Here is a 25624-nt window from a genome sequence, read left to right on the forward strand (position 1 = left end):
TCCAGAGGAGCATAGGATTGATGTGTTCATAGGGTCTTTAAAGGATAATATCCAACATGATGTTCGCCTTTGGGAACCTGATTCATTAGAGAAGGCATTCAGGTTAGCAAGAAAAATGGAAAGCAAAATTATGGCAACCAGGAAGCATACCACTCACAACTATAAAGACGGAAGTGTTGTTGCCCTAGTCTTCCACAACCTATAAGGTTGACACCACAACAATTGGAAGAAAAAAGAGCAAAAGGGCTTTGTTACAGTTGTGATAGCAAATACACTAAAGGTCATAAGTGTGCTGAGAAGAAATTATTCTACATAGATTGTGAAGAGGAAGAAGAAAAGGAGCAAGAAAGGTCAAAAGAAGAGGATATACTCTAGGAACAAAGCCTACATAAAGAAGAAATGAATCCGACCATATCTTGTAATGCATTGGCGGGAATTACCACTCCTCAAACCATCAAGATAGAAGGACAAATCAAGAAGAAAAAGGTAATAGTGTTGATTGATTCAGGAAGTACCCACAATTTTATTCATTGTAAGGTAGCAAAAGAATTGAATTGCTTCCTATATCCAGCACCAGAGTGTCAAGTGATGATTGCAAATGGAGGAACAACAAATTGCTCGGGAAAGTGCCATAATATCAAGCTATCCATGGGAGAATATGTATTGACTAGCCCAATGCTTTCCATTCCAATGGGAGGTGCTGATGTTGTACTAGGAGTCCAATGGCTACAATCCTTGGGTACAATAGCTTTTAATTTTCAAGAACTTTTCATGAAATTTTCTGTGGAAGGAAAGGAAGTTGAATTAAGGGGTATTGCAGGGAAACCGGGAAAGATAATCAGCTCTAATGGTATGAAAAAGCTTCTAAAAAAGGAACAAAGAGGTGTAATTGCACAATTATGTTCGCTAGATGTTTCCACAGTGGAATCATCTATTTCTCCAGATCTCCAAAAAGTCTTGGACAATCATTCCAAGGTATTTGAGACTCCCAAAGGTCTCCCACCTATTCGTGATCATGATCATGCTATTCATCTGATTCCAGGAAGTGTTCCTCCAAACATCAGGCCGTACAGATATCCCTATGCCCAAAAGAGTGAAATTGAACGTATGGTTGCAGAAATGCTAGAGGCTGGTATAATTCAACCAAGTCAAAGTTCTTTCTCTGCTCCAGTAGTATTGGTGCACAAGAAGGATGGATCATGGCGCATGTGTCCGGATTATAGGGAGCTCAACAAGCTCACTATTAAAGATAAGTTTCCCATTCCTGTCATTGATGAATTACTGGATGAATTGCATGGATCAATTTACTTCACCAAGTTGGATCTTCGTTCAGGATATCATCAAATCAGAATGAAGATTGAATACATTCCGAAAACAACATTTAGAACTCATGAGGGTCATTATGAATTTTTGGTCATGCCTTTTGGCCTTACCAATGCACCTTCAACATTTCAAGGTTTGATGAATTCAATTTTCAAACCATTCCTTAGAAAATTTGTGTTAGTATTTTTTGATGATATACTAATCTACAGCAAGTCTTGGAAGGATCATGTTGAACATGTTGACAGGGTGCTACAACTATTGGAGGAGAAACAATTATATGCAAAAAGATCCAAATGTTTCTTTGGAGTACAAGAGGTGGAATATCTGGGTCATATTGTATCTCATGAAGGAGTTAAGGTAGACCCTAGCAAAATTAAAGCCATTAAGGAATGGAAAATTCCCACATCCATAAAGCATCTGCGAGGATTTCTTGGGTTGACAGGGTATTATCGCAAGTTTGTTAAGAATTATGGGAGAATAGCAGCACCTCTAACAACATTATTGAAGAAAGATGCATTTTCATGGACTCCAGAAGCAACAAAGGCATTTGAACATCTTAAAGAGGCAATGTGCCAAGCACCGGTCTTAGCTACACCGGACTTCACAAAAACCTTTATTGTGGAATGTGATGCTTCAGGAAATGGAATTGGTGTTGTTTTAATGCAAGATGAAAGACCCATTGCTTTTGAAAGTCATCTAATCAAGGGAAAGTTTTTACACAAAGCTATTTATGAGAAGGAAATGTTGGCAATACTCCATGCACTTAAGAAATGGCGACCCTACCTAATGGGAAGACACTTCAAGGTAAAAACGGATCATGATAGCCTTAAATACTTTTTAGAACAAAGATTATCCTCTGAAGAGCAACAAAAGTGGGTCACAAAGATGTTGGGTTATGACTTTGAAATCATCTACAAAAAAGGGAAGCAAAATGTGGTGGCAGATGCACTCTCAAGAAAGGATGAGGATGTGGAAGCATTGTTGTGTGCCATTTCTATTATCCAACCAGATTGGATAAACGAAGCAAGGGAGGAATGGAAGAATGACGAAGAAGTGTGGGCACTTATTCGAAAGTTACAACAAGATTCCAGTATGTCTGATACATTTAGCTGGCAAAATGATTCATTATGGTACAAAGATCACTTATACCTCTGTAAGAATTCCCAGCTAAAACAAAAGATTCTTATGGAATTGCACACTTCTCCCTTAGGAGGGCACTCAGGATTTTTAAAAACTTACCACAGGGTTAAGAAGGAATTTTTTTGGGATGGCCTTAAATCAGATATTCAAAAGTTTGTGGCGGAATGTTTGGTTTGCCAACAAAATAAAGTTGAAACAATTAAGACACCGAGTCTATTACAACCTTTATCCATTCCAAGCCAACGTTGGGAGGAGGTTTCAATGGATTTTATCATAGGTTTACCCAAGTCTGAGGGAAAGAGTGTCATCATGGTGGTAGTTGACAGACTTACCAAGTATGCACACTTTTGTGCATTATCACATCCATTTAAAGCCAATACAGTTTCTACTGCATTTATGGAAACAATTCAAAAGCTACATGGAAACCCAAAGATTATTGTAAGTGACAGAGATCCCATTTTCACTGGAAATTTTTGGACAGAATTATTTTCTTGTCTTGGTACTCAGTTAGCTCATAGCTCATCTTATCATCCTCAATCTGATGGGCAAACTGAGATAGTAAACAAATGTTTGGAAGGATATCTTCGTTGCTTTGTATCTGATAAACAGACACAATGGGTCAAATGGTTGCCTCTGGCTGAATGGTGGTATAACACTTCCTTCCATACAACAACAAAAATGACACCATTTATGGCACTTTATGGGTATCAGCCACCATCCATCACATCATATTTAAGAGAAAATTCTAAGGTTCAAGCAGTGGAACATCACATTGAACATCAACAACAAGTCCTCCAACTCTTAAAGGATAACCTCGTGTTGGCACAGAATAGAATGAAACAACAGGCAGATCAACATCGTAGCGAAAGAAGTTTTGATGTAGGTGATTGGGTATTCCTACGGCTACAACCATATAAGCAAATGTCCCTCAAGTCCTGCAGCTTCTCGATTGCACTCAGTTTTCCATGTTTCATGTTTAAAGAAGGTTATAGGCGACAAGCTCCCAGTTCAAACAATATTGCCAGAACTTGATGAGGAAGGAAAAATTATATTGGAACCGGAAGCAAGTCACAGAAACAAGAACTCGACAGCTACGAAATCAATCAATTTCGGAGTATCTTATCAAGTGGAAGAACTTATCCGCTGAAGATTCCACATGGGAGGATGAGAATTTTATACAGAAGCATCCAGAACTTCTCAAGCATTGAGGACAACACTTTTTTGAAGGAGAGGGGCATGTTGGGTCCCTATAATACTAATGATCACCCCATTACTATTGTAGTTGTACCCCTTATTAATATTGTTGTGCCCCTATTATCCCCATATTGTTATTATTGTGCCCCATAGAATCCCTCTATTGTTATTTTTGTGGCTTTATATTATTATTGTTAGGTCGGCTGGGTTATATTGTGACTCCTTACACTCCTATATATAGAAAGGAGGTTTTGTCATTTGAATCATCCAAGAATTGTTCATTTATGTAATGTAAAGGAGGTTGCCCCCTCGAAGAGGCTGAATTCTAAGGCGTTGATCTATCTTTTCTATCTTTTTCTTGAGCTGGTTTCATAACACAGTCTCACTAACTCTGAATCCTGAGGTGTATGCCCTGCAGCCGACAACTCATCATGGGTCTCTCTCAGCTTCGTAATAAATGGATCCACATGCTCTCCCTTCTGCATCTGAGCAAATATCAACTTTTGTTCTAAGTACATCTTCCGGTGCTCAGAAGATCCTTGATACAATTTGGCCAACACATCCCACGTCTCCTTAGCAGTTGCTCTGCTAGCAATGTTGCATACCACGTGATCCTTGACTCCATCCAGGATCATCCTCTTGGCCTTCGCCATCTTAGCTTTGTACTTCTTTAGTGGATCTGCATCCATGGGTTCAACCACCACATTATTGATGTATATCTTGAGGGCATGCTCATCTAGAAGGAAAGGAATTATAGCCTTCCAGATGATGTAGTTGGATGCTTTGTCCAACATGTTCTGATCCCTCGAGCCACTGGTTTCCATATCTTCTAAAAATTGTCGAACAACTCCCTCTTTCTTCCTACTGCGTAGCTTCTAGGTTGGCTTGCGTACTCCTTGCTAGAGCTAGTAAGTCCGTTGCTCCTCTACTACCCAGAAACTGAGAAATATTGATTTCTTCAAAAAGAAACCACTAAGGAAGTATTCCCTCACTATGCAATATGCTTCCTTCTTCAAACGGATTTTTTGCCCAACATTCAGCTTGCAGAAAATTGCGTCCCTCTAGCTCTGCATTGAGGTTCTGTGTGGCTCCCTCTGCATTGGAAATTTCTCGATCCGTCAGTCTTACCTCTCTGTTGACTCACTCGAAGAGAGACAACCTCAAAAATATAGCCCTCCTGGCTAGAACTGCGTAATCCCTCAAGGGATTTGAACTGTTGCTTGCTACAGCAAGTTGGCCCTTACTTCAGTGCTAGATCTTCTCTTCCTCTTTCACATAAAAACCTCTGATACCATGTAAAAATTCATTTATCTAACAATCTCAGGAATCCTACTACAACCATTTGAATCTACTTCACCTAGATTGTAAATTACATTACAAACTTATTTCAGATTTCTTCTTGAAATATTGAAGAAAATTACTGAAGCAGCCTACACCAAATTAAATATGATTTTGAAACATAGAAATTGAGCAAGGAAATGCAAACACATAGGACATCGTTATTTTTGGACAAATGTCCCCGGAAAAACCCAATGTGGGAAAACCGGTGCAACAACTCTGAGGGTTTATTATTATTAAGCAGTAGAAAATTTTGAATACATCTTTGAATACCTCACAGGGTTATTCAGTTACAGAGAGAAATACTGGCAGAAAGAATTGTGAGGTTACCTCACACTATCACTGGAAATCCTGGCTGATCCATCCCCATATTGATTGCCCTCGACTTTTCTGGTTTCCTTTGTGTCACTCCTCTAGCTGGTTGATTTGTTGCCCATGAGATTCAATTTCTGCCTCCCAATCTCACATCCCAGCTCTTGGCTTCTGAAATTATAATTCCCTCTGAAAATTTCAGACTCCTCACTGGCTTCTATGTTGCCTTTGCATGGCTCTTCGCCATCCCCTCTAGCTCAATGCTGCCATTGCTGGATTACCCTCTGCCTCTCTCTTTTGATGATTCTCCGAATGATAAAATCACCCTCTCTCTGAGACCTATCCCTATCCCTCTACTGCAAGAAATCTCCTCAATCGAATTTTCCTCCTCAGAACTTCTCACTTCAGAAAATCAATTTCTTGATCTCTCTTGGTGTGTTTTCCAAATGACCCTCAAGCCCTTTCTTATATCTTCTGTTGGGAAACCAATGGCCTAGATTAACTCCTAATTAGAGGCTCATATCATTTTGACTTGGTCTTCATCTTTTTCTAGAAGTTACACCGACAATTAGATTAATACCCGTTAATATTTTAATTTTCCTAAGTTTAGACTTAGGAACTCCGTTAAAAATATTAATTATTTTAATATAATTGTCTCTGGGTGGAATTTCCCAAAACGGTTTCTGGCTTCTTTGGAATGCATGTTCCCAAGCCTCCCTGCAAAATTTGAGGTCTAGAGCACATCGATGCTACCCCAAATAAACAGAGAAGGCCAATACATCTCACAATAAGGGGTTGTGCACTAACCATCAATGTGTTATTTGTGCATAGCATGGTCATTATTCCCACCATTACCACGATCTTTTTTGATATTGGGATGCATTGGTTGCCCTCCATCAAGCTAGTATGGTTGCACCATCACTACCTCCTACTTTGGTGGTTGATGATTCACCTTAGAACTACCATGGGTGGCATTGTAAATATGGAGGAGGACATCCCTACTATCTTCAAAAACCCAAAAGTTTTAAGCATAGAAGAAGAGTACTCTCAAATAGAAATCAATGAAAAATATTTGACTAATTTATTTGGGGGTTCTGATTCCAGTAAATCTAGTTCAAGTAAAAAAGGAAAAGTTGTTGTGATAGAGTGGTTCAATGCGCAATGCAAGAATGAGGCAGAGGATGAAAGTTGAATTCTTCTTTGCCAATGGAAAATCATTTAATATGTTAGGCCCCTATACTACGAGTGTAACCCCTTATTGTTATTAGTACAACCCCCTTATTATATTTTTGTACCCATGTAGTCCCCATAGAAGCCCACTATTGTTATTATTGTGCCCTTATATTATTATTGTTATGTCAGCTCTAATTATATTATGACCCCTTAGACTCCTATATATAGAAAAGAGGTCTTGTCATTTGTATCATCTAAGAATTGTTCATTTGTGTAATGTAAAGGAGGTTGCCCCCGCGAAGAGGCTGATTCCTAAGGCGTTCATCTATCTTTTTTATCTTTTTGTGAGCTGGTTTCATAACATTTGGTATCAGAGCTTTGGATTCTAGGGTTCGCTGCTCCAAATAGGTCATCGTGGCATTTTCGCTATAACATTTTTTCTGCGACATTTCAGAAGCGAAAAAAAGAACCCATTTGAGACGAAATCGCACTGAACTGTGGGTCCGAATTTTAGAGCTTTTCGTGAAATATTTTCGAAGATATGATCTGAGGAAGTTGGTCTTTTTGAAGACTCCTAAATTACATTCCAAACAGGTGACCTTGGGAAAATAGTCATAACTTTTGTTTTGAGCATCAAACTGAAATTTCGTAAGAAGTTACAGAAAGGGGACAAACTATATTTTCCTGTGTATATCTTTCAAATCCTAAGGTCAAAAGAGAGATATGTGGCACTTCATACAAGTTTTCTCTTCTGAAAAGGTATATAATCAGGTCATCTTGGGAGATTGTGCATAACTCTTTCTTGGAGAATCTAAATTTGATCAGACTGGTGGCATTCGAAAGAGGACGCAGAGGTCTACTATAGATCACAATTTCAGAACTGGAAGAACCGAAATTACAGAGTTATAGTCATTTCAATATCGAGCTCCTAAAATCAAGAAAAGGCGATATGAGGAAGTTGATGGCAAGGATCCGGTAAATTGGATACTTCAGATGGAGCAATATTTTGATCTACATGGTGTACAACTGTTACAAAAGGTATGTATTGCATCTTCATATTTAGAACTGGATCAATTTTTATGGTATAAAGGGCTTTGTTCTCGTAAACAACTTGTTACATGGTCAATTTTCACGAAGGAAATTATAGCACATTATGAGGATACAAAGAGCAACACCACAACAATTGGAAAGACAAAAAGGGCTTTGTTACAAAGTGGGAAGTAAAATTATGGCAACAATGAAGTCTACCCCTCACAACTATAATAATGGAAGTGTTGTTTCTCCTAGCCTTCCACAACCTACAAGGGTTACACCACAACAATTGGAAGAAAAAAAAAAGTGCTTTGTTACAATTGTGATAGAAGATGCACTAAAGGTCATAAGTGTGCTGAGAAGAAATTATTTTACATAGAGTATGAAGAGGAGGAAGAAAAGGATCAAGAAACATCAAAAGAAGAGGATATGCGCCAGGACCCAACCCCAGAGAAAGAAGAAATGAATCCGACCATATCTTGTAAAGCATTGGCAAGAATTACCACTCCTCAAACTCTCAAGATAGAAGGACATATCAAGAAGAAAAAGGTTCAAGAAGTGAAAGATCACATCGAGAAAGAAGAAATGAATCCAACCATATCTTGTAATGCATTGGCCAGAATTACCACTCCTCAAACTATCAAGATAGAAGGACATATCAAGAATAAAAATGTTCAAGAAGTGAAAGGTCACATCGAGCATCAAGAAATGAATCCGACCATATCTCATAAAGCATTGGAAGAAATTGCCACTCCCCAAACTCTCAAGATAGAAGGACATATCAAGAATAAGAAGGTTCAAACAGTGAAATATCAGGAAGAAAAGTATCAAGAAACATCAAAAGAAAAGGATACTCACTAGGAACCAACCCCAAAGAAAGAATAAATGAATCCGACCATATCCTGTAATGCATTCGTCAGAATTACTCCTCAAACTATGAAGATAGAAGGACATATCAAGAAGAAAAAGGTAATAGTGTTTATTGATTCAGGTAGTAACCATAATTTTATTAATTGTAAGATAGACAAGGACTTGAATTGCTTCCTAGATCCAGCACCAGAGTGTCAAGTGACGATTGTAAGTGGAGGAACCATAAATTGCTCTGGCAAGTGCCATAATATCAAGCTATCCATGGGAGAATATTGATAGAATAGCCCGTTCCAATGGGTGGTGCTAATGTTGCTAGGAGTCCAATGGCTACAATCCTTGGGTACAAAGAGATAATGGAGAAAGTCATTGTTGATAGTTTATCATTTCAACCCCCGGTTACAACAAATTAAGAGTAACATTGTTAGATAGATGGGTCACAAATGACTGCTTCCTTGCATTTAAAAATGTATGTTGATTTATACATTCATTTTTATTAATCTGTATACTATTTTTATTTTATAACTTATACATATATTTGTTTATTTTATTAAAGATGAGGAAGGATGCAAATGGAGCAGCATATAGTTTCAAAACCTTTATTGAAAAAATTAAGATCGAAAGACTAAAAAAGCAACTTCTTAAGAATGTTGAACTTGATCCAACTCTTACTCATTTCATTTGGAATGGGCTTGACACTATTCAATATCAAGTAATACAAGGCGACTGTGAAGACATTGCTAAACTCGTACCTAAAAGGTATTATTCCCAAGCTATTGCAGATATTCCCCATGGTTTCAATATCCCAAACATTGACTATGATAGTTACCCTTATACTTATCAAGATCTTAGTAAAGTGGTTGCGGGATTTGTAGAAGTCACATCATCACCATTATGGAGATTTGTGACATTTCATTCAGACACACAATTAGCAATGTTATTGTCAATATTCAAGGGGAAAACAAACTCATGGATCCAACTTACATAGGAATAGATTGAAAATGTATGTTTGATTAATGTTAAAAAATTCATTTATGTACAAGTTAATTGAACTTTTACTATTTCATGTTACATGAAAATGTATGTTGATTTATACATTCATTTTTATTAATCTATATACTATTTTTATTTTATAACTTATACATATATTTGTTTATTTTATTAAAGATGAGGAAGGATGCAAATGGAGCAGCATATAGTTTCAGAACCTTTATTGAAAAAATTAAGATCGAAAGACTGAAAAAGCAACTTCTTAAGAATGTTGAACTTGATCCAACTCTTACTCATTTCATTTGGAATGGGCTTGACACTATTCAATATCAAGTAATACAAGGCGACTGTGAAGACATTGCTAAAATCATACCTAAAAGGTATTATTCCCAAGCTATTGCAGATATTCCCCATGGTTTCAATATCCCAAATATTGACTATGATAGTGACCCTTATACTTATCAAGATCTTAGTATTAATCAAGATATTGAATTTTTTAACATTAATCAAACATACATTTTCAATGTATTACCATGTAAGTTTCATCCATGAGTTTGTTTTCCCCTTGAATATTGACAATAACATTGCCAATTGTGTGTCTGAATGAAATGTCACAAATCTCCATAATGGTGATGATGTGACTTGTACAAATCCCACAACCACTTTACTAAGATCTTGATAAGTATAGGGGTCACTATCATAGTCAATTTTTTGGATATTGAAACCATGGGGAATATCTACAATAGCTTGGGAATAATACCTTTTAGGTATGATTTTAGCAATGTCTTCACAGTCGCCTTGTATTACTTGATATTGAATAGTGTCAAGCCCATTCCAAATGAAATGAGTAAGAGTTGGATCAAGTTCAACATTCTTAAGAAGTTGCTTTTTCAGTCTTTCGATCTTAATTTTTTCATTAAAGGTTCTGAAACTATATGCTGCTCCATTTGCATCCTTCCTCATCTTTAATAAAATGAATAAATATATGTATAAGTTATAAAATAAAAATAGTATACAGATGAATAAAAATGAATGTATAAATCAACATACATTTTTAAATGCAAGATTGGAGAAGAGATAATGGAGAAATTCATTGGCTGCAATGGACCGAAAACCATCGCGTCCAAAACCATGTGCAAAAACCATGCACAAAACCATAGGTAGGTCCACCCAACCTAATATAAGGTCCAAAAAAAATTTCTGGGCGCTTCCGTGGACACTGTAGAGGGGGGCTACCCACCCCCCCCAAACCCCCTGTGACACCCCCCCCATTGCACAATCGATGCAACGAAGGGGGGACTCTGCACCCCCTCTAACCCCCCGCTTAACTAGGGGAGTTGTCGTGGAAAGAATATAACACAACCCAACATTCTCCCACTTGTTGTTTTCTTTCCACAGGAGAGCTTAGTCATTTATCCAGCCCTACAATGCCCATTGTTCCTCTACACCAAGAGAACTTCTCAGAGCTCACAGATTTTGTCAATGCATCTGTAGTATTCTTCAAAGTGTCCACCTTTACCAGCAACACATTTTTTTCTTCTATCATATCCCTCACAAAGTGATATTGAACATCAATGTGCTTTGTCTTTGAATGATAAGCAGGGTTCTTTGCCAATAAAATTGCACTTTGGCTATCACAGTCTATCCTTATAGCTCCCTATACTAACCCCATACTTGAACACAATCTCTGCAACCAGACTGCTTCCTTGCTTGCATGCGTGGCTGCCATGTATTTTACCTCTATAGTTGATAGTGCCACTACATATTGATTCTTACTCATCCAACTGATTGCACCTCCAAATAGGTTAAACACAAACCCACTTGTAGATCTTCTCTGACCCAAATCTCCAGCCCAGTTTTCATCAAAAAAGCCACGAATATCCAACACTATGTCCAATCCTAGTCTTCCTTGGTAGCACAAACCATAATCACTAGTGCCACGCAAAAACCTGAAAACCCGCTTCACTATTGTCCAATGCTTTTTCCCTGGTTTGACATAAACCTGCTCAATACTCCCACTGCATGTGCAATGTCTGGTCTAGTACAGACCATTGCATACATTAGGCTACCGACTGCACTTGCATATGGAACATGGGACATGTCCTCTTCCTCTTCTTGTGTCTTGGGACACTGTTCAGTAGATAACTTTACACTTACATGAATAGGGACCTTCACCGGTTTACTATCCTACATATTAAACCTCTACAGTATTGTCTCGACATACTTCCTCTGGTTTAACTAGAGCTTCCTCTTTTCTCGATCTCTCTTAATTTCCATGCCCAAAATATAGTTTGCAGCACTAAGATCTTTCATGTCGAATTTCGAGGACAACTGGGTCTTCAAATCCTGGATAATTTCTTTGTCATTTCCAACCAGCAACATATCATCCACATACAAGACCAGATAAATAACACGGTCACCAATTAATTTAAAATACACACAGTGATCTGCTTTGCTTCTGGTGAAGCCAAGTCCCCGTATATCCTTGGTGATTGTTTTAACCCATACAGAGACTTCTTTAACTTGCATACCAGTTCTTTCTTACCCTTCACCGGAAAACCTTCAGGTTGCTTCATGTAGATCTCCTCTTCCAGATCCCCGTGAAGAAATGTTGTCTTCACATCCATCTGTTCTACCTCAAAATCAAAAGCAGCAGCAACAGATAAAAGTAATATAATAAAAGCTACCTTGGCAACAAGAGATAAAATATCACCAAAATCAATTCCCGGCACCTGGGAATAACCTTTTGCTACCAACCGAGATTTGTAATTCCCCACCTTTCCTTCTGCATTTGTCTTCTTCTTAAACACCCATTTGCTTCCAATGGGTTTCCTTCCAGGTAGCAACTCCTCTAGATCCTAAGCATCATTTTTGTGCAAAGATGTCATTTCATCAACCATGGCCTCTTTCCAGAGTTTTCCATCCTCTAAATCTATTGCTTCCTTCACAGTTCTGGGATCATCATCAGTAATAGATAAAGCAAAATTTGAACAGAAAGTAGATGGACTATACCTTTCTAGCTGCCTTCTTTCTCGAACTGATCTTCTCACAACCAGAGTTTGTGGCTCTTCATATTCTAATTCCTCTTTTGCTGTAGAGTCTGATTCTTCCTCCTTTAGCTCAAACTCTATCTTCTCAAGTTCCTTTGATGGGACTTCATGTTTAATAACATTTTTCACCTCTCTGAGCACCACATCTCGATTGTACACAACCTTCCTTGTTACTGGGTTCCAAAGCTTATAACCCTTTAAACCATCCTTATACCCAATAAAGATGCACTTTTTAGATTTACTATCCAACTTTGTTCTTTTCTCCTTTGGAACATGTACATATGCATCACATCCAAATAGCCTCAGATGTGAAAGAGAGGGTTTCTTACCAGTCCATACTTCTTGTGGAGTCTTATCCTCCAACGCTGATGAAGGTGATCATTTGAATAGGTAACATGTTGTCTCCACCGCATCTGCCCAGAATTCTTGTCCTAACCCAGCACCACTAAGCATGCTTCTTGCCCTTTCCATCAACGTCTTGTCCATTCTTTCTACAACTCCATTTTTCTCAGGTGTGTATGGAGTAGTCTTTTGTCATGCTATACCACACTTCTTACAGAATTCTTCAAATTCCTTGTTGTAAAACTCTCCACCATTATCTGTCCTCAGCACCTTTATCTTCTTCTCTGTCTGGTTTTCCACCAGAGCCTTAAATTCTTTAAACCTGTCAAAGACTTCAGATTTCTTCTCGAGGAAATATATCCATGTATTCCTTGAGAAGTCATCTATAAATGATACATAGTACACAGAATTACCTAGTGATGGAACCTTCATAGATCCAAACATATCACTGTGCACAAGCTCTAATATCTGTTTTGCCCTCTTACCACCAGAGGGGAAACTCACCCGATTTTGCTTCCCACATACACAATTTTCAGAAAAATAAAAATCCAAAGAGCTATTAGTCATACCTTCTACCATACCTTTACCTTGAAGTATTCAAAGGCCCTTCTCTCTAATATGTCCAAGCCTTTAATGCCATAGCATGGTCTTTTCTCCAGAGACCACTAGATTTTTTGCTCCACTTTCAGGAACCATAGAAATGTTGCACCCATCAATAACAGTGTTATCTTGAAGCTTGTATAGAGTTCCAATCCGAAATCCCCGCATCAATACCAGTGCTCCCCGAACCATCTTGCAGGTATATTTCTCGAACACTATTTTTACAATTGCATCATTGAGCTTGCTTATAGAAATCAGATTTCTGGCCAATGCAAGAATATGCAGAACACCTGGAAGTGTTCTAACCCTTCCACCTTGCAACTTCAACTTTACTTTTCCATGACCAACAATTCTAGCCTTCCTATCATCCCCTAAGAGGACATCACCACCATCATATTTATCATACTTGCAAAACCACACTCTATGGGGAGTGAAGTGAAAGGATGCACCTGAGTCAATCAATCATGCCTCATGATCTACATGTGTACTTGAAGAAGCCAAGTATACATCCCCACCTTCATCTAAGGTGGTTTTCGCCTCTGTAGAAGGAGCATCATCAGATCCCTTTCCTTTGTTAGGAGCTTTAGATTTACAATCCCTTTTGTAGTGCCCTTCCTTTCCGCATTTCCAGCACACCGCCTTTATAGGTTTTCCTAAAGATTTAGATCTCCCTCTAGATTTAGATCTTCCACTCGATGACTTATTTTTGTTTTTGTTTTGGGACCGTCCTCATACAGACAAGGCATCACCATTCTGGTTGTCCATATTTTTCTGTCTCATCACCTCCGTCAGCAAGGATTGAGACTATTTCATCAAACTGCAAGGCAGTTGCATTGCTACTTATTGCAATAACCAAACTATCCCACGAATCTGGTAGAGAACACAACAAACTGATGCACTTATCTTCATCTGAAATTTTAATATCAACATATAATAACTGACTTACCACAGTATTAAATGCGTTCAGATGCTCTTTCACCAAGTCTCCATCTTTCATCCTCAGGTTATACAGCTTTTTCCGTAGGAACAGTTTATTCACCAGAGACTTAGATTGGTACAAAGTCCCTAACTTGACACACAAAGCCTTAGCCGTAGCTTCCCCTGATACATTCAGCAATACTGAATCTGAGAAACACAATTGTATTGTGCTCTTTGCCTTCTGATCCAACTTCTTCCATTCTTCATCGGACACTCCCGTTGGTTTAGTACCCGGATCTACCACGATACACTGATCTTTATCTACCAATAGATCCTCCATCTTGAGTTTCCATAACTCAAAACTCTGACCATTAAATTTCTCGATCTCTATCTTTCCACTGCTTGCCATCTTCTTTCACCACCAGAATCGATCCCGCAGATCTCCCACTGAACAGGGTCTACCACAGGCCCGAGTGAAACCCCTCAGCAACAAAGGCGTCCCCTTGAAGCCAAAATAGCTCTGATACCAAATGTAGGTTTCAAACCCGTACAGAAATTACCTGCATATGAATTCTAAAACACAGAAAATAAACAATGCAAGAGCATAACACATCGACGCAGAGATTTTCCCCTAGATCCCAAAACCGGGACTACCAGATTGATTTTTCATTATGTTCCTTTCAATGTTACAATACATATATATACATGCCGAAGCATCCAATACCATGGACCAAAAACCATCACATCCAAAACCATGTGCGAAAACCATGCACAAAACCATAGTTAGGTCTGCCCAACTTAATATAGGGTCCAAAAAAAAATTCCCCAGGGCGTTGCCCCAGACCTATTAGAGGGGGGCTACCCACCCCCCTCTAACCCCCCCATTAACTAGGGGAGCTAGTCGTGGGAAGAATATAACACAACCCAACACTACATAAAGGAATTGGTCTACATTTGGTTTAATCCACTCTATTAAGAGTAATAGGCATACCTCTAAAAGAGCAGAAAAATTAGTTTATATGCAGAACGATCTTTGCCTTCTTACAAGGAAGACAGAGTATTTACAGGGACCTAAAACATAGTGGTATGTATATCCTAATGATGATAATGATGGGTCATCTATCCATATAGGATTGGTTAATGTACCATTAAATGTCATTGAGTTGCAGTTGCAAAGCATTGATGATGACAGGAGAGAAGAAAGTGAGGCTCAAGCATTTTCATATAGGCTTGATGCAGAAAATATGAATTTCTGAGTAGCTTCAGCCTTCATACTACTATTGATATTGATTTATACTTCCTTTTTTGTTGCCTTGAGAGATTTTGTTTTTTTCCATTTGAGATCTACACTAGTGACTACTTATTATTTTTCCATTTTGGACTATAGTCTATAATTTGTAAATTTATAATCCATGGTTTTCTAGACTCTTAATTTTGGATTTATAATGACTTGTTCATGTTTACAATTTTATTATATTTTACTTTTAGGCTTTAGCTTCTATTTGAATTTTGAAATGATTCATCATGCATCATAGAATGATTATGTAGACAACAGTAGATTGTAGGTTGTAGCAGACTAATAGTACTTCTTAAGTCTTTGACAATATGCAATGATGACGAGATTTGTTTTTGTGATGCACAATGATAATTATTGTATTACTATTACTATTTTATTTTGTAATTTGAATTTCAAAATTAGCAATAGTTTTAAATTTTTATATTTTAATTTATCATTCATGTTTATGTTGAATTACTAAATTTTATTTTATTTTTATTTTTTTAATAATATTAAAATTAGTTATCATACTTGTCATCCCCAACCTATCGCACCTTCAAATTTTGGGGGTGTGCTCTATCCATCCCATAAATTCATCTCCCCTGTCCCCAGAGCCAATACAACCTAGCTATGAAGGTTAAATTACTTTAGATTCTAGATTTGTTAATTATTGATTTTTTGCTTATGCATGAAATAGTTAAAATGCCAAAAATAAAGAACAAAAAAATAGATCACACACCAACCACAATAAACACAAAGATATGCTTTGGGAAACCCTTATGGGAAAAAACCTTGGGGGTGCACTCTAATCGTTTATAAAACTTGTCCCCTCGTACCCCTCGTCCCAAAGTCAATGCAATATAGCTATGAAGATAAAATTACTTTATATTCTATATTTGTTAATTATTGATTTTATACTTATGCATGAAATATATAAATAGCATAAAATAGAGAACAACAAAATATATCACACACCAACCACAATACACACAAAGATATGCTTTAGGAAACCCTTATGGGAGAAAACCTAACTAGAAGGTGAGGAAACTTTGCTCTCTTTTTTCTGGAATGGAAATAATGCAAGTACAAAGGAGAAGGCACTTTATATGGAGTTACTTGAGACATGTGGCCCTTTAGATTGATACATAATACTAACTCCCTCTTTTATACTCTCTCAACCCCACTCTAGTTGCTCTACTCTACCATGGAACAAGATACTATTGAATAGAATGGAACCCCTTTTCCTCCTATTGGGATAGTTATAACTTCATCAGATAACCATCTAGGGGTCAGGTTTTACTCTTTCAACTCTCAAGAGAGTTACAACTTTTACCCTTATAGTGTCTTCTTCATAATCTTCAAGTGGCTAACCCCTTTCCATGAGTAGCATGGGCTGATGTGGCATTCACTTATGCTCTGGGCTTTGCTCATTTGAAAGGTTGAAAGTGAGGAGCATTAAGGATAACAATATAAAGGTATTCTTATTATGTATATATTAGCTCAAATTGTTGAGCCTTGGTCATAGCTTGGTCCTTGTTCTAAGGCATAATGGTTAGAACATCTTTTACTATTATTGGCAAAAGAGACCTGAGGAAAAAGTACAACAAAAGTTTAGCGGTAATTTCCACTTTGTTGCGTGTGTGTCATTCATGGATATGGTTTGTGATATGGGTTGAGGATGCATGTATGAACATTGAAGGTAGTTCCAATCTTGTGTCATGGAATATTGGTAGCTAAAAAAATGTAAGGAAGGATTCTCCAAGGATTGGAAAATATTGTGGGCCCATGACTTCTCACTAATGTACCATCTGGTTGCGGGTATAGTGAGAGTGTGTTGAAAAAACTTCAAATGAATTGTGTATTTCCTGATATTATTGGGTGAACACCATAAATAAAATGTTAGCATGTAATTTAAAGGGTCATCTCCAAGGTTATCCTCGAATTTTAGGATATCAAAATGTAATTTGGTTGGCATAGCAGGCCATAAAACATTATAGGCAATGGGATCATTTGTAAGATTCATAATATTTGGTAGGTTCAAATAAGCCACAAATGGGAGATTAGGATTAGGGTTGTCCATTGTGCGGAATTGAAGATCCTGTAAAGGAGAGGTAACATGGGGTACGATAGTACCAATTAAGGTTTCTCCTAGTATTGATGAACTTAACAAGGTTGGATCAAGTGGTGATCACTGGAGTGAAGGTCAATCAAGGGAAGTTGTAAGACTAGGGACATATCCTACCAAAGATGGGAGGCCTTGAAGGCGAAAACATTGATGTGAGGTTATATGGTCTCCAATGGTTCTCAGTAATATGTGTGTGATTTGAGGGAGGGTTTCAAATGCATCTAAAGGGGTGAATCAAAACATAAAACAAATCAAGAAAAAAATGAATTATTTAATATGTTATAATGGTTTTATCAAACAAGTTTTCAAAAAGGATGAAAAAGTATGACAATGTGCAAGTCCCTAAAATACCTAACATCCTTCCACCCTTAAATTAATTAGGCCTTCAAAAAATTTCGACAATAAGGATGAATCAACTAGAAGAAAACTAGTGAAGATTGAGAGGAAGGTTATAATAAGGGGTACTAGGGCACGTCCAAAAGTGACTAGCGATGTTTCCAGTAGTCGTTCAAACTCATATCCTAGTGCATTTTCTACCCAAAACCACCACCTTGAGTGGATTCCCTATGTTTTGACCACTAAGCTACCTCCATCCAATGTGGGTGAGAGAATCCCAGCTTCTAGGTATCAATAATAGATCCAATACCCCTACCAATAGTTGGGGGATTCGAGGAGTTCCACAAGATTATAGGTCTAGGCCTTCCCCCCTTCACAGGTTTATTTTCACCACTAGATTTGTTTACAATAGATTATGAAGGATTTAAAGTTCCCTATGCAAACAACCTATATATTTCTATTGTAAAATGACTAAGGGGGACTACTTAGATGCATACTGATAGAGTCCTAACTTAGACCGTAAAAATTATTTTTTGAATCCAAAATGGGGTGAATTGATGTTATGTTAGAGAGAATCTTGAGTGGCTTTGAATTGGGAGGATGGCCCAAAATTGTTTAATTAGGATGTAAAATGGTGACAAACCTCCTAAGGATCCACCTAATTTTTTTATTCTTCATGTCACAGAGTGCAAGGGGAAGTGTTGGAAATGTAAATAGTGTCAGTCTTCATAATGTAATTCAAATGTACATTGATGTTTTATTAAATTAATTTATTATTATTATATTTTAGTCAAAGCATGTTATTCATGCTTATAGGGTCATTTAAGTCAAAAATAATATTTTATGAGTCAAAAGAAATATAATTGGTTCAAGTCCCATTTGGACTTTTTGAAATAAAATAAAATCAATTTTATTTTTGAGTCAAAGTATCTTCACAAGACCAATTCGACCCTCCTTGGACAATTCGGTCCTAGGAGCAACTATTCGACCCTCCTAGACATGTATATATAGAATCAAATTGACATCTTTGGAGATCATTCATTCACACTCACATCACATCATTTCTATGCCTAATCAAGAAGAATAAGGCAGACAAAGTCAAATGAGAGAGAGGAAAGTCAAAGGAGAGAAAGAAGACAATTTGTTTGCCCTAGTTCTTCTCACACATGTGAATTTCTCTAAGGTACTACAAGCCTAAAATTTCAAGGGCCAATATTACTAGGGAGGAAAAATTTCACGACCTGACTAGATTTTAGAAGTTTGACCAACATTAACTTTTATTGACTTTGACTTGTTGAGGAGACTTGAAGGAGGGCTAACTTGGGGTCTTTTTGGCAGTCTTTGTCTTGGTCTTGGGTCTTGGATATCTCACTTTGATGTGATTCTATAAGAAAAGAATTTCTTGGGGTTTTCCCTTGTGGGGTTTTTCCTTAGCTTGGAGCCTAATTTATTGTGTTCTGTTGATGGTGATAGATACCGCCAATAGTAGAGGGCCTCCGTGATATGAAGTCCCAAATAGACCTCACATTATTTGGGATAGGATCCCTGTCCAGGAAATTTTCCTAGCTGCCATTATAATGATCTCAAATATATTCCTTGGCTATAATCAACAACATAAGATAGCATGCACATAACTTTGAGATAAGCAAGTAAATTAGCTTTGTGAAGCACACAGTTGCAATGTGTATAAAGTACTTTCACAGATGGGAAAGAAATAGTGAACCTTTATAAGGAAAGTAATAGTACTATCCTACTAAAGACACACACATACATAGAAAGAATAGTTAATTAATCTTCAAAATAGTTAGCAAAATAACAACGATCATGAAGCCAAGTTAAGATGCACAATTCAACTACATATATACCAAAGAAAACAAAATAGTTCATTTTCTCTAGTACATATGAACATAAACATACATCTTAAACATGAAAGAATAGTCTTACAACATTCACGACACATGCATGAAAGTGCGTCGGTCTCTGAGAACTTCAAAATATTAAGTAAAAGTACCAAGATACACAATTACAATTATGCAACACTAGCCCTGATAATGAAACATGAATCCACCACTTTCTCCTCCAAAGAATGATCTTCTCTCCTATGCTCAATTAGAGAAGCCAAGGCTAAAAGTCTAAAACTCCATTTACTTGAGGCATGAGGGATTATTTATAACAAATGAGGTGACCTTTCACCTCCCCATGTGACTCTTGAGTTCCCATACGACTCTTGAGATCCTCTACAAACTTTGGACTTCCTAATGACTCTTCATATTTCTCACGTGACTCTTGGGCTTCCACATACACAATTTACATGTTTTCATTATTTTCCAATACAAAATTACATTTGACAAAAATGTGGCCATAGCCATAAGTCAAAATAAACACATGACATTCAAGGCTTAAGGAAGTTACAATTCGTTGATTGTGACATGTAGCTCTGTTGTAATATATTGGCACCAAGCTTTATATTTTGTTGCTACGTGTCCAACCTTTTGTGATAGATCTGGATTATATATTATCTTTCCCTCCAACGCATTTGGATATATAGTCTTCGAGCCTATTTGTATGTTATTCCACAACATGACTAACTTCATATGTAACTTGTTTGGCTCAACTACATATTGCAAAACAGAGTCTTTTGTCACCTCTAAGCCACCCTAAGTGGTTTCCTGTCTGAAATCATTTAAGAACTCTTCTATATCTTTCGTGATAGCATTCCTGCTTTTCACTTCCCCAGGTGCACCTACAAAACGTATTTTGTGCATTATCACCAAGGCATCTAATCCATTATACAATCACGCATATGCTAACATAGTGTTGGTTACATAATTGTTGAGCTTCTGATAGACCTATATAAACATTCTTGTTTTTTTGTCCATTCCAACATCTTGCCTTCCTTTTCTAACCAACACTACAAGTACATTCAAATACTTGGCACCTCATTTTTGGATCGCATCTATAGCTACAAAAGTTGTCTTCAATACTTCGAAATTCTCCTGCGATCCTTTCCATACCTCATGCAAGGGTGTTATTGCCTTATGGAAAGTGATTATCTCCTCATACACCTGCTTCATTGTCTCTTCTAGTGGTTTGAGTTCTTCAAGTATGGCTACCTATAACTCTTCACTACTACAATTGGCGGAAGACAACCTTATATTTTCCGCGAGGATATGATAAAAAAATTTCTTTGCAATGGTCAATTCCTTCTCTAATTGTTCCCTACTTTTCATTAGGAAATATGTATTCTTTTGTTTAGCCACTGCAAATGTCACATTAGTTGAAGCGACTACTCTAGGATTTTTCCTAGTGGTTGACATAATCACCTTTTCTGTATTAATGGAAACAGGAAGATCATGATCATTTGGAAAGTACCTTCTTCTTTCCTAACACTCTTATTTTTCAACTCAACGAAGGTGAAGTTGGAAATATCCATGACCTTATCATCAGGTGGAGAAAGTATCCCCATTTCACTGAATGAGAGATGACCACCAGTTAGAGGAGTTGTGGGTCATATGTTTGGTTGTTCTGTGATTGGATCAATATCTATTATTTGGTCATCCTCCTGTTGTTCATCATCTATATTCTAGGGATACAAATATTCCTCCAACTTCCTTGCAAACTCCTCCTATTTCCTCTTGTTTTCTTCCTCTGCTAATAACGTTTATTGTTCCTCCTCTTCCCTTTGCTTCTTTAGAGCTTCTTCTTGTTGCTTCTTCTTGGCTTCCTCTTATTTTCTCTTGTTCAACCCTTCTTTCCTCTTTTTCATATCTTCTTGATTCTTATTTTCTTTCTTTTCTTTCTATTTATGTTCTTCCTCCTACTTGTGATCTTCTTCCTCCTTACTATAATTCCTTGCCTCTTCCCATTCCTTCCTTTTCTTTTCTGCCTTAATTTCCCCCTTGTTGTGTGGATTAGCCTTGAATTTCCTGCTCCTCTCCTCTTTTGGATCATGTCTCAAATTCCTCTTTGGCCCAACATCAACTGGAGCAACAACTTTTTGTTGGGTCCCTTCTTAATCAGTGTCTGGTACATGAGTTGTATGAGAAGGGCTTGCCTCGTCATCTAGTCCAACTGCTTTGGAATCATTATACTAGTTCTTAATCTTCTCTTCATCTTCCCAAGAGTCGGAAGTATATGGCTAGGTGAAATGCAGCTTTTCACAATGTCGCTTGCATACACCTCTAGACTCATATCGATGGAAGTTGATCTCGATGAATCTGAGGCAATGAAATCCTATAATCTCTATTTTTGTTGCCTTAAGATTTTTTAATTCATATGACCCTACTTGTAGAGAGAATATAGGCCAAGGTGACTTCTTCGTCTTCTACAACTGTTGTGACAATCTTGAGCATAGTTGGTAACCAATCTCATTCATAACTACTTTGTCAGTCACATACTTTCAGCATCAGATGTGGAGGTTTATAATTTCTAAAGACTTTGATGTATGTGCCTTGAGAAGAAGTGAACCAATTTGCAACTTAGGCAACGTCATCTTTGGCCTTCTTAGTCATGCAAAGTGGCTCAACCTCAAATATCATCTGGTAAAGCAAGACAATGAAGTGCTCAACTATCTTATCATGTACTCCCCTATAATTGACTGTTGACAGTATTTTGCAATGGATGTTAACAAATTGTTATTGTCTTGTCCATTTCCACTCTAGAACTAGGAACTCATTTTGGGCACAGATCCCTTCAAGTAAGCAGACATATAGAACTCAGGTTTCTCGCCTCGTGAAACATTTTTCACCTTTGACACATTCATTTGCAGTTGTTGGGATAGTATGTCCAAACAATTAAATATATTTGCTTCTGAAAAAAATGGGTAGAGCATATGAATCCATCCTTCTTCACAAAACTCATTGCTTTCGCACTCTTAAAACCAACAATACATACCCATGGGATACTAATAGAATTTTCTTAGTGACTTTGTTCTGTAGATCCCCACTAGATTCTGGAGAAATTTCCCTAGTTCTTGCCACCTTGACTTAAGAACATCCTTTGTACTTAAATGACACCAATTTGTGTAGAACTTTGAATTTAAATACTCCTCTGGACTCGACATCTTGTAATAAGAGTAAATATCATGGGTTTGATATGTAGTGAGCTCTTACCCATTTGCACTACTAAGAATCAAGTTCTTGGAGTCTAGATGTTGCAGTATCCATCCTATCACTTCTTCACAAAGTAGAACCGGATACCTGCTAGAAATCCTGTCGAATATGAATCTTTTGATATTAATTTATACTTCTTTGTCTTCCAAGTCTTCCGAGAACTCTTTCTCAATAAAATACTTGTATATCAGTTTCCATTTTACGGTGGTGGACTCATCAATGAAGCACTTTGTATCTGAAATAATGGGTACTCTTGCTCTATAGTTGTCCACAACACCTTCGACATTACTTTTAGTAGCCTCCCTTGTTGTTCCTTTACGTGTGACTGGAGGCATTATTTCGGTTGAAAATGACAAACTAATATGCCCTAGATCTGTAGTACCTGGAAGCTAAGATGCACTCATGGAAAAAAAAAAAGTTTCACAAAAATCACTTATCCTATCTAGTTTCGATGCAAAAGGAAGTCAATATGAGGGAATATTGTGTTGGTTCTAAGCACAAGAATGGAAGCTTGAGGCAAGGTGACCTTACTGGCCACTAGAAGTGTGCTCTGTACTAAAGCAAGAAAGAGATACTATGCATGTCAGATTAGCAAGAGACAAATATTAGGGTCTTAGGTCTTGGAGACGCGCAATGCACTTTTGTTATAAGAGAGGCTTCTCTTATGTGCAGGTCACATCACCAATGAATAGAGGGTTGCATGTTGTCAACTAGGAGTGTGCACTATGCAATTAAGGTCAAGTTGGGCGCAGTATGCAAGCATAGTGAGAAAGGGGATCAAGACTCTTGACTAAGAGTGCATAATGCATTGTTTTAGAGAGACAAATCCTTTGTTGTGCACATGTCGCATCTACAGTGAGCAAGGTTTGAGAACTTATTGCTTGGAAAAGAGAAATGTGTTAGTGAATTAATGGAGACAAATATCAGCTCGAAAATTTGAGTAAGTTTCGAATAAGAACAAGCTAGGAGAACCATGAGAATGAGAAGACTAAAATGCATGCATTCATATACTTAACCATAATCATGAATGGAATGTGAAAGGTCTTCAAATACAAAGGGACACTAGAAATGACACATGCAAGAGAAAAATCAACACTTTCAATGGAAAAAGAAAGAAAACCCGACACATACAAAAGCAAAAGCAACACATGAAAAATCAAAAGCAAGCAAAAGCGATAGTTGAGAAACTTACCCAGAAAATGGTGCACTTGCAACCAGGAATGCTCCTTGTGCTCCAAGAATGTAGAGGGCTCCAAAGAAAATGATGAATGTGAGAATGACCTCTGGAATGGACTCCTTATATAGGAAGATCACACATACAATTAGGGTTAGGGTTTTTTGATGATGTTGATACCGCCGACAGTAGAGGGTCTCCCCAGTATAAATTCCCAATTAGACCTCACACCATTTGGGATAGGAGCCCCATCAGGAATAAAGGCCCGACTAGGATGTATTCTTAGAAATTTGCCTTCACTGTAATTAAGACATAAGAGAGCACACACAAACTTTGAGATAAGCAAGTAAGTTGACATTGTGAAGCATACAATTGTGATGTATATAAGGTTCTTCCATTAACAGAGTAGAAGGAGTGAGCCTTTAAGAGAAAGGTAATAGTACCATTCAAGTATAGACACACAAGAGAATAAATATAATCATGAGTTAATTTGCAAAATAGTTCACAAAGTAACAATGATCATGAAAGCAAGTAAGACACACCATTCAACAAGATGTGTACTAAAGATAACAAAATAGTCCATTTTCCTTAATATATATGAACAAATATATATCGTAAACATTAAAAGAATAGTCTTACAACATCCACGATACACGCATGAAAGTGTGCTAACTCTGAGAGCTTCAATATACTAAGTGAAAGTTCCAAGATACACAATTATAATGATGCATCATTAGTCCCATTAGTGGAATATTAAGTCACCACTTTGTCCTCCAAATAATGATCTTCTCTCCTATGTTATGCTTGAGAAGCCAAGGATAGAGTCATAAAAAGTCCCTTTGCTTGAGTTGTGAGGGTTTATTTATAACAAATGAGGTGACCTTTCAACTCCCATATGAATCTTGAGCTCCCATATGACTTTGAGCTCCTACATGACCCTTGGAATTCCTAGTGACTCTTCACATTCCATGTGTGACCCTTGGGCTTCCACACATTTTACATTTTCTCATTTTTGAAATTACAAAATTACAATCCACAAATTGTGGCAAAATACATGGGACAACATAACACTCTTGTGTTCACATTGTGAAGCTACAATTTGGCAACTGTAACATGAGACTTCATTGTAATGTATCAATGTTAGGTTATTCTCTTAGTTGTTATGTCTTCAAATCTTCATTATTGATATGTGATGTGCTTCATCTTCACCCTCCAACGGGTTTGGATAAGTGTTGGAACCTTCTAATTCAACATGAATTTCAATCTCTCTATCGTGGTGTAAGATTCCTTTACTCCTGCATGATAAAATATTTGTGTCTTATC

The sequence above is a fragment of the Pinus tabuliformis genome, chromosome 5_2 (assembly GCF_031772625.1).
Source record: "Pinus tabuliformis cultivar Carrire ecotype Pingquan chromosome 5_2, CPIR1, whole genome shotgun sequence".
NCBI classification, from domain to species: domain Eukaryota; kingdom Viridiplantae; phylum Streptophyta; class Pinopsida; order Pinales; family Pinaceae; genus Pinus; species Pinus tabuliformis.